Raw genomic sequence first — 984 nt, 5'->3', positions numbered from 1 at the left:
CCACACTTGGGGGTGTAAAGTGTTTGTTGGATTGCTCTGAAACCAAAGCTGTATGGCACGGGGATGAAAGACAGAATCTTCTAATAAGACACAAAATTTTGAAGAAATCATCCAAGCCACATGATTAGACATCCATCAAAGAACACCAAATGACAGTGTACTGATGACCAACAAGCAAGAGCTCAAGATGCACTACCAAATTATGTTTAAACAGTACGTGTACTTTCAAAAGAAGTGACATGAACACTTATAGCTAGCTACATTGCACACGTAATTCATAATCAACGTACACATATTACACTGTACAGTTAAAATATTCAAAGTGTATGGTTTCTTTGTTAGTTAGTGTGACGGATTGTCGACTTAACACAGTCTGGCTGTACTGGTGCAGCTACCTTTAGCCAACTCTGTAGCAATGGTGAATGGCTTGTGTAATTAACTGAAGTCATACTGGGACCAATCAATCATGTTTATCCACTTTGTAGTATAATGCCACGTAAGTACTGAAGCTTCCATACAGGCCTCCTGCAAATCTGTGAAATCATAGAATGACCTGGACTGGGAATTGAAGAATGTGGCCTGGTGGACCAAGTGTTCTATTAGCTAGTTGCAGACACACTTGCAGGACAGTATGGTATGGTATGGAATACATCTAAAGTCCGTTCTTTCAAATATACGACTCAGTACAAGGTCACGGGTCGTTGAAATCAGTCACTAAACAAACTGGATAAATCATGCACCAGCGTCCAATGTGTCACTACCGAAAATTCGCCGAAATACGGATCTTGCAAACTCTTCAAACTTTTGTTATTGTCCTGGGAGACTTAACTGCTTCATCCTGAAGTGAAGTTAGCGACAAACAGATAAACTACGGACACACCTGCTAGCCATCATCGTCCTTAGCAACCGCACTATGACGCAAACCGAAACACGGATGTTATAGTGCGCGAATTCCGTTTCCAATCCCTATGTGTATAGTATATC

General features: G+C 41.0%; 1 long non-coding RNA gene across 1 annotated transcript; it reads right to left on the bottom strand.

Annotated features, from left to right (window-relative positions):
* Positions 1-235: 235 nt before the first annotated feature.
* Positions 236-984, bottom strand: LOC136260600 (uncharacterized). Its single transcript, XR_010703622.1, has 2 exons — positions 881-984; positions 236-838 (listed from the first exon to the last, which is right to left on the bottom strand). It is a non-coding gene; the product is annotated as an uncharacterized lncRNA (long non-coding RNA).

The sequence above is a fragment of the Dysidea avara genome, chromosome 7 (genome assembly GCF_963678975.1).
Source record: "Dysidea avara chromosome 7, odDysAvar1.4, whole genome shotgun sequence".
In the NCBI taxonomy this organism is placed as follows: domain Eukaryota; kingdom Metazoa; phylum Porifera; class Demospongiae; order Dictyoceratida; family Dysideidae; genus Dysidea; species Dysidea avara.
Note: the sequence above shows the minus strand (reverse complement) of the source record. Positions and strands in the feature narration are given on the sequence as shown.